This window comes from Rhipicephalus sanguineus, chromosome 2 (assembly GCF_013339695.2).
Source record: "Rhipicephalus sanguineus isolate Rsan-2018 chromosome 2, BIME_Rsan_1.4, whole genome shotgun sequence".
Taxonomy (NCBI): domain Eukaryota; kingdom Metazoa; phylum Arthropoda; class Arachnida; order Ixodida; family Ixodidae; genus Rhipicephalus; species Rhipicephalus sanguineus.
The window spans coordinates 179,466,307-179,475,258 of NC_051177.1; the positions used below are offsets into that span (position 1 = coordinate 179,466,307).

General features: G+C 48.3%; 1 pseudogene; it reads left to right on the forward strand.

The window, feature by feature from the left end:
* The first annotated feature begins 1,982 nt into the window (after positions 1–1,982).
* LOC119382058 (uncharacterized) lies at positions 1,983–2,967 on the forward strand (annotated as a pseudogene).
* Positions 2,968–8,952: the final 5,985 nt, after the last annotated feature.

Sequence of the window (8,952 nt, forward strand, 5' to 3'; positions counted from 1 at the left end):
TAATCGCAATGAAGAAAATCTTTATACATCTGATCTCAAATGTGGTATGTGTGCAACTTACTTTAGCTGTACATGTGTTGACCTACCCAGGATATACACCAGCACCCACTGGCACCTAGGCCATAAATAATCACCCTCTTCGCATTCTTTATTGTGACAAGGGGCCCATAGTGGTTCTGAAACGTTAATTTTAATTGTCGCCTTTTCAAAAGGTGCCTCACATACATGAACCCATTTCGTCGACATGTTTTCATTCATCCACTGAAACAGATCGAGATAGCAGTGACTTGTGGGATTTCATTTATTCAAGGGTAACAAAACTTACCTAACAACGTCATAGTGAGTTGGTTGTCACTGAGAAGATGCGGACACTGGCGGTTTTCTGAATTTGGTATCACCACATACTGATGTTTCAGTCAAACATTTCTTTTCCCATGCCTTGAAAACACTGTCTTACTCTATTAGTGGCCTTCGGTGAGAAAGGCTAGGATGCTTGTGTCACTACCACTGCCATTGTTGATGAACCATTCCACGGACATTGGAATGGTTTATCAAAATTGTCTCTAACATACGAGCCAGCTCATGACGGCACATGCAAGCCATGTATTCTCAAATGCCTCTACTAAAAATGGCACCACGTTGCCTCACTCCGCTAAATCTAAATACTGAAAAGCATCCTCACTGTCCATGTATGTCACCGTCTTAAACAAAGGGCATTAAATTTCAAGGCCTTGTTTTCCACTGTGTATAATGGCCACATGCAAGATCACTAAAAGGTGTGCACGTGCTTAACGTGCATTGTCACCTTCATTTCGGTATTTTCCCTGTATCTCAACATCGTGTGAACGCCTTGTCAATAACAAGTCAGGTATTTCAGATGAACGCATATACACGGGAGAAAATTGCTAGGTGCACTTACAACTAAGTTTTAAAATTCGTTAGAATGCGGTGCGGACGGTACGCATCTACATACCGCTTTAATCGGGTCTGTTGGCAGTGCAGGTTTACCGTGCAGCAATACGGATATGCCATACCGTCGTGGTTGGCATGTCAGTATTTTAACCCCCAAGACCTCTACCGCATCACTTTACCGCAAGCAATGAGCAACTAGCGCGGCTAAAAAGTTCTTAAAAAAAGCTGCGTGCCGACCACGACGGTACGGCATTTCCCTCAGCGGCGCGCACCAGTAGGCAGTCTTAGAATAGCGTACGCTAAGTTAGCGTTAGCGTTTGCGGCCCGCTATTTCCGTCACTTAGCTGGAGCCCGCAAGCGGTTAGCGTACGACGCATGCGCAGTTGCGCGAAAAGCCAACGCAAAGCTTTGCGTACGCTATTCTAAAACTGCCTAGTATGTCAGCGTAAACTTACCTCGGCGTTCAAGATTCGAACACACGGCAGGGGTTTCAGCGTAGCCGTCAGCTTGCGGTTCAGCAAGCGCGTTTTCTTGATCTGGCGCTCCGCATCGGCGTCTTCAGAGCTGGAGAAACGTGACAGCACTTTGAAGACGTATACACCACGGGGGCCACATCGTGCTGCAGTTGCAGAACTAACTTCTAAAATGTAAAGAAAATACAACCTTCAGTGACTGATGCCAAGCATCTGACAATTTCAGAATACGTACCCCTATCATATATCTTGAGGGTCCGCGTTGGCACTGCAAACGTCGTTACCACCAACGTACAAAACGACAGTCTACGCGCTGAAAGTGCATCGCAGAGACTGCCTCAGCCATTCGCACAGCGTCAAAACCACCAAAACTAAATGCGCAGGTCTCGACGGATGTTTTCAAGTGAAGGCGACTCCTGCACATGAATTTAACCTGGCTGTCGCCTATCACCACACCGCGCAAAGAAGGCATAACTCATGGCATCTTCGACAATTCGCACCGGGGCGCATCGGTGCACACCCACCGTCCTCGGTAAACAGAGCGCACCCTGTGTGGCACTTTTTTTGTTGCTCCGAGGTGCTCCGAGAAATTTGGCGGAGCAGCGCTGTGCAATCCCAGAATTCATTGCGTGCCGCGCGCGTTGCAGACGGTTAGCAGACGACGCGGAGCGGTAGGTATGGCGACAGCAAGAAAGCTAGCGCGCCTCGAGTTTTTGGAGGCGGTCTTTTTGTCCAGTTCGTCTGATGATGACGACAGTGAAGATGAAATCTTGCTGAGCTTGGCTATCAGACCCAGCGATGAAACGCCGAAAGTGCGCGATTTCGTGGGGGAAATTGTCAAGCTCTACACTGACATCGACGTGAGTAAATATATATATGTACTCCTTAACAGCGCTGAATTCGTTTTTATTGCGATGTACTTCGGTTCCTTTCAGTTCCGGAAACACTTCCGAGTTCCAAGGGACGTATGCTATAGCCTTATAGCAGACTACGAGAGCTCTCAGTTCTACCCGAAAGCTGAGCGAGGACGTAGGCCGGAAAAGACTCCAGAAGAACATGTTTTGTCGTTCCTGTGGTAATTGTTTTCCTACAGATTTTTTTACGGCATCTGCGTACAATAATCAGCTAAGCAGAGTAACCTTGTGCAGGTTTGCTGGGAATAAAGCTTCTCTTAGGGCCGTTTCCGTGCTGTTTGGCATGGCGGAGAGCACTCTCCATGACATAATCGACCGTGTGGCCAACTTTTTCGACTGCATCAGCACCAGAGTTCATACACTTCCCCGCAACTAAAGAAGAGAAAGTGTTGTCGAGCATCAGGTTCGAGCAGGTAATGGCGTTCGTCATAAACAGTCAGGTCATCTCAAACGTGTGCGTGTGTGTTTTGTAGGGAGTGCCATGTGAAAAGCCGCTCTCTGTCTCTCTCTTTCCACACACACACGAGTTGCAAGGTCCGACATTTAACTTCCCCCTATTCTAGTTTGCAGGCTTTCCCGGAGTGTTGGGGTGCATCGACGGTACTTACGTAGAGACAAGATGCCCAGCCCACAAGATCGCGTCCACGTACACGAACAGACACGACAAGAAATCGTACAATGTACAAGCAATTTGCGACAGCGACAAAAAGTTTGTGGACGTTTTTCTGGGAAATACGGGAAAAACACATGACTCGGAAGCCTTCAAGCGATCTTTTGTAGTGAAAGACTTGCCCGGGATATGTGAGGGAGACCAATTTCATATATTAGGGGATGCGCCTTACCCTTTGTGGGAGTATTTGTTAACGCCGGTCCGCGACTACGGCAACATCACACCAGAGGAGATTGAATACAACTTGCGGCACAGCAAAACAAGAGTGCGCATCGAAAATGCGTTCGGGCTACTCAAGGGACGCTTCGGGCAATTATTGTACCTAGAATTTTGGTCCGTAAAGAGAGCCACATTATTCATACTTGCGTGCTGTGTACTCCATAATTTGTGCATACAAGCAGGCGACACGGAGTTGGTAGATGATGAGGACACTGGCTGCTCACAGAACGACAGTAAACCAAACCCAAGCGATCTTTTCGCCAGCGAGGACCCAAAAAGGGAGAAAGTTCTTCGCCGGTTGGGTGAATTAAAACGTAAAAAAATAGCGCGTCGTTTTAGTCAGGCATAGACGAAAAGTTGGATATGTTGTGGCACAGAACATGACGGCACAGCAACATGACGGACTGTACGCATGGCGCAAAGTCTGTGTTACTTAATCTGTGCACACAGTCTGTGGATTTGTTTTGTGACAACGCTGTCATTTTCGGATTCAGTGATGAAATATCATTGGTCTGCTCTGTTACAGACTGCGGTTATCGATGGCATTTCTCCCTGTGTAACCGTTATTATATAATTAGTTTGTGTAAACAGTTTGTCTCCATTTCTTTGTAGTTTCCCTATATGTATATTGTCTGTGCTTTGTTTTATTGTCTCTTCCTGCTTGAAATTAATTATGTTCTGCCCGCAAAATATGAGCTCAGCGTTGTTTTATTAAACGATCAGTTGACAGTACCGCTTCGTATTGTCTCTTTCTGTGACCAGTGTGCTTTTGCGGTTGCCTTTTCTAATCACCAACTGGCCTGCACCCACACTCTTCTAAGCCACAAAGTGAACTTAATAAGTTCACACGTTTTTGTGTTCGTAAAATTATTTATAAAGGACTGGATGACACGGCAAATCAAGGTAACCTATAAGCGTAGAGGACTTACCAACCGATTTATTTATTTATTTTACACATATACACTGTCGACTGCCTTTTCATTTTCAGGCTTTGTGCAAGAGCAGGTACACGCGAATTGCGCGCACATGTGTCAGCAATACATATATTCCAGTCGACAAAAAAAAAGAACAATACACATGCAAACGTTATATATCACATGGGAAATAAAACAAAATAAGTTGTAATAGAATAGCTCGCTTCCTTGCAAGAATAAATATCCGTATGTACCTGACATTAAGCGTCATTTTTTTCAGCTGCCAGAAAAGACCTGAATAAATCCATCTTTTCTTTGTGCCGGCGTTCCCTCTGTTGCTCACGGTCTTCATGTATCTTCCACATCATTTCGGCTATTGCGTTAGGAGCTCTCTTTCTCGGAGCTGCCGCTTTGGCTACTGCGCTTGCAGTTGCTGCTTTGAACTCTACTCTGCCTGGTCCCCTTAGGAGATCCGGCTTCAGGCTGTCATCGGCAGCCTCTATCTTTCTGAACTCTTCGCTATATTCCTCTTGAACGGGCTCGACGCCAGAGGACCTGTTATGGGCGCGTTGATGGCACTTCCGTTTTTTGACAGTCTTGAATCTGTTCTCGCATTGTTCTGGCGTTTTGGGAAGGCCAAGGGTTTCTTCAATGTCGAAGGATATGACCCTCCACATGGCTTTCTTGTTCTTGAAAAGCTTCATTGGGCCCACACATCTAAGGTACTCGTGATATTTGTCCAGGAGGAGTTTGGTTTCCCCCTCGGTCCATTCGCATGAAGCGTTGTCATTTCTTGCACAATCTGAAAATGTCCAAATAAAGTTGTGTAACTCCAATGAAAAGTACGAAACTACATTGCAAGCGAGCAAGCATCGAATAGGAAATGCGGCGCATGAACCGATGGTAGGTATGAAATTATAATTCTTAATTAATTGCCATTAATTAATGTAAAACATGTGCTACAAGTATTCACCGCTATGTAAGGCATGTGCTAAGGCCATGGAAGAAAAGCGGTTGCCTTTTCATCTTGAAACACGGTGGTTGTCTTACACATTGATAGTGCTCGATAATGATATCCAATTTCGCGTGTATGCAGTTATCGCTCAACACAATTTTGCGGAGAGCCCTCAGCTATCTAGCAGTACGTAGACTACAGGGCTTGAGCGCAGTGGTGTACATGCATATATACGCGTACATTGCAGATAGCGTACATTTTCAACCTGTTCCTCTAAAAAAATAAATAAAAAATAATAAAAGTATTGCATTTCTTGTGCATATATATGCTTTCGCATATAAAAATACTCAGACGAACGTACAGTGACACTCAATGTGAATTGCAACGCGACGTGGCCACCGTTAAATGGGCATACATATACATGCTGTATACCACCGGCAAACGTACGTGAAATTGGCTTTGGAAATACCATAAGACAGTGTTCAGGTCCCCAATTGTTTTCTATGCCGGCGCTACCATGCAGTGTTGAAGCCACTTTGACCTCGGGCAGCATGTTGCAAGTCATATTGGACGGGACTGTACATACAGGGGGGCCAGACGGCAACTTCTCCCGAAATAAAATTCTGAGTACGTACGCCTCTGGCTGGCTGCAGCAGACCCACCCAAGCTTGTGGGTTTAGGGTGGCCTGCAGAACTCGCTCCACCGGTTGACTCGTCGTCACTGTCGAGAAGCACCGGTGGCCCTACCACCGTTGACACATCGGCGCTCACTTGAGAAGCGGACGCCGGACGGACAGCTTCAGGCGCCGGTGCACTGGTGACAACTGCTTCCTTCTTCACATCGAGAACTTGTCGTCTCGACGCCTCAATGAGGGACGTGGCCAGTGTACTTGCTTTTGATGGGTCTGTTTGTCATAATAAAACACAACAGAAGTCACGCGTACGTTGTCGTCTGCTCGTTACTTATCTGCTGCATGCATTGCGAGTACTTTCTCGAGCGGTCAATTACTTACCCGATAGAATTTCATCCAGTTTAGGTTTTGTCATTACAACAGAATATTTTTTGCCGTCAACAATCACGTCTACTGACGCGCTCATCGTGGAGCAGACGATGCAAACCGCCGGCCAGAGCACAGTGGGGCGCACAGTTCAAAGCACGCGCGTCACGCTAGGCGGCGCTAGAAGTGCGCACCGAAACGGTGCGTCTTATCTTCGGTATTAATTCCATTTGCCCCTCCACGGAACCGGGGCCTTTTGCCCCCTTTTGGTTTTGTTGGGGAAGTTCTCGACTGCTCCGGGGCACAATTACCGAAGATGCTATCAAACAAGGCCGGCGACTGCGGTGAGGAGGGTACCGAGTAGAACCTGGTAGAACATAGGCAAGTAAAGGCTGGGGACAAGGCCGAGGAATCGTCGGATCTTTCCCTAGCTACAACAGTACCTGTCTAGGGGCAGGGAGTACCTCCCTATGGGAACGTCAGATCCGGTTTCGCGCCAAACCGGGAGAGCCCCGACTCCGGGGATACGCTTTCGTCGGGAGAGTATTTCGGCCGCGCGTTAAAAAAGTCACGTGGTACACAGAGCTGCTCCGCGCGCGGTGGTCGCGGTTGCCTAGGCGACGAAGACGCGGCCGCGGCGGCACTCCGACCGTCGTTGGGTTCTGCGGCAGTGCCATGCTTCCTTTGGTATTACAACGTATTCAGTGGGCATTGCGATGAAGCAGTAACTGCATGAGCTGCACGTCACAGCGCACAAATGCAACATTCAAGGGTAAAATTTAGCACAGCTTCACTGACTTGGCGTCGCGAAGACTGATGAAACTGCAGAGCTGGTGCCTTTTCCTTGGCTTTGGGGTGCGTTTTTTACTAAGTACTATTTTAGCTGTCGATACAGCGATGATAATATGACGCCGCTAAACGGTGCGTGAGCTCCTGCTTTGGCCACTCGCAAGCCAGGATCGAATTCCCTTCGTTGCTGGGCGGCCGACGTCTCTCTTCCCGATGAGTTTTGTCGTGCAGTTGCCGCGACACGTCTCTCTCACTCGAAACTCGGGGTCGGCCCGTCATCGTTGGGCCCATATGCTCTAGCGAATTCCCATCATATTTCTCGCCGCGCCGCTTCTTCTCCCGAAGACAGAACCTTGTTCGTACTCGTCATACTCGTCGCCGAACGTCGTAATGCTCTGCGCCGACAGTGCACGCTTTTGTACTGCTTTGTTCACTCAGAATTTATTCTTGCAGCAACAACGAAATGAAACAATGTTAGTGCTGTTAAATCAAGGTGTGCGGCCTTAGGTAGGGGGCACTCTTGTAAGCTCAGTGCGAGCAGTCCGGCCGCATTAGAATTAACACCACAATTAAATCACGATATGCAACACGTACGAACTGACGGTCGGATGTCAACAACAAGCATGCACGCTAGCAATAAACAAAGATAATGAAGATGTGCGTCTATCCTAGCCTCTCCTAACTCCATCGCACAGTAGTCAGGGGACACCAAGCCAAGCTTTTTACTTTGCCGAAATAACATAACACTACCGCAGAAGTGGAGCGCATACTATCGATACGATGGCCGGAGCCACTGCGTCTACGCGTCTCCGTCTCTCCGTCTCGCCTGGCAACGGCCAGACCCTCGCCAGAGAGCCGCACCGGCCGCACCTTTTTAACGCGCTGCGGAAATTCGCAATGCCCACGAACTATAGGTGGCGCGCCGTGCTTTTCAAGGTGGCGCCAGGAGGAGGGTCAACCCGTTTGCTAGCATAGGAACAGATATAGGACGTGCAGACGTACGGCCCGTGCCACTTTCACCGGATAAAGTCATGAGCTGCGCTGAAATGGATATGAGACTAAAATACTTTCCCAAACCATGGAAAGTGCTAAGTACTCGCCACCTAATTATTTGCTGCGAAGTGAAAGGTTATATTTCAGCTCCGTTACCGTGCATAACGATGCTTTGCGAAATCCTGTGCGTGCTACATAAACCTGTATGAACTAGAATTGACGTATGAGCTGAACGGCACTCCGAGGTAGTACGTACCGAGCCTGCCTGACGGATTTGCCGCAGTAGTAGGCCGCCAGCGAGTAGCGCCATCGCTACTGCGCGTGATGATGGCTTGCAAACATAAAAGTGTTCTGTGATAATACCCCGTCGTCATTACTTGTGCAGTCGAAAACGCGGAGTTACGTCTTCAATGGAACACAAGCATTTAACATGCCATTCAGTAGCGCTTGTGTCACAGCCATGCTGAGACTCTAGCCGTGTGTACTTCACTCGCATGTTGCAGGTTCGATCAGCACGATCGAAACATGAATATCGAAAAGAATAAACACGTATGCTTTTCGCAACGTCGAAGAAGTTCGCCGAGAGGCGTGGATTGTGGCCGTGACTGCACGTTCCATCGCTCTAACCATTTCGCTTCGTTGGTCGAGCTCGAGCGTGTTGGCGGCATGCGGCGCTCCGTAATATCCACATCATAGGCGGAGACTACGGGGGGGCTCGGGGGCTCGAGCCCCCCCCCCCCCCCGAACGTTCCCAGGGGGGGCGTAGCCCCCACCGGAGCACAGAGAGGTGGATCCTGATATGTAGTTCAGAAGTGTAATCGTGAGGTGCAGAATCGTCTCAGCAAAGCGTCTCAGCAAAGCTGACAAACGTCGGGCTCTCTATAAACTTGGCTGGAGCCGTTTGAACCTCCTAAAACTACTTTCCCATTCAGCACTAACACATGTCCTTCTCTTTCCTTCCTTTCGTTTACCCCCCCCCCCTCTCTCTCTCTCTCTGTGCAAGAGGGAACTTACAATGAGGCTTGGCTTTCCTGCAGTATGTTTTAAAAGCCTTGAGGCTGATTTCCCACCTTCGCATGGAATGTGGAGAGTGAACACGCTTAGAGCGAGAAAAA